Source organism: Cherax quadricarinatus, chromosome 26, assembly GCF_038502225.1.
Source record: "Cherax quadricarinatus isolate ZL_2023a chromosome 26, ASM3850222v1, whole genome shotgun sequence".
NCBI lineage: Eukaryota > Metazoa > Arthropoda > Malacostraca > Decapoda > Parastacidae > Cherax > Cherax quadricarinatus.
The window spans coordinates 15,007,743-15,008,223 of NC_091317.1; positions in this window are offsets into that span (position 1 = coordinate 15,007,743).

Here is a 481-nt window from a genome sequence, read left to right on the forward strand (position 1 = left end):
CGTAATCCTGTTTTGTAATTTTTGCAGTTTTTAATGTTAAGCATAAATCAAATTCCTTAATTTATTTAAATTATGTGAACCTAACCAACAGTACCAGTAACCGTGACATAATGCCGAGAAGTTAGCTAGTACGTATATTCGTATTATAGCCTTAGGAGGACAGGTCATTGCTGGTACAGTGCATCATTATGCTGTACTGTCTTAGTACTTTTAATGCTATTGACCTGTTTCACACAGCTGTACTTATAAATATATTATTGATTCTTTGAATTTTGCCAATGTTTCAGAAAGTCCAACAATTTTTAACACCTCCCTCCCTGCCCATAAATGTAGTAATAAGTCAGAAAGTCTGTCTTCAGTGCCTATATCTGTAAGTCATTTTATAGACACAAATTAGTGGTAAATAACTTGCATTATTGGTTGAACCACTCAACCATGAATGTTGATAAAGCCATACATCTATTCCTCTCAGTATTATCCT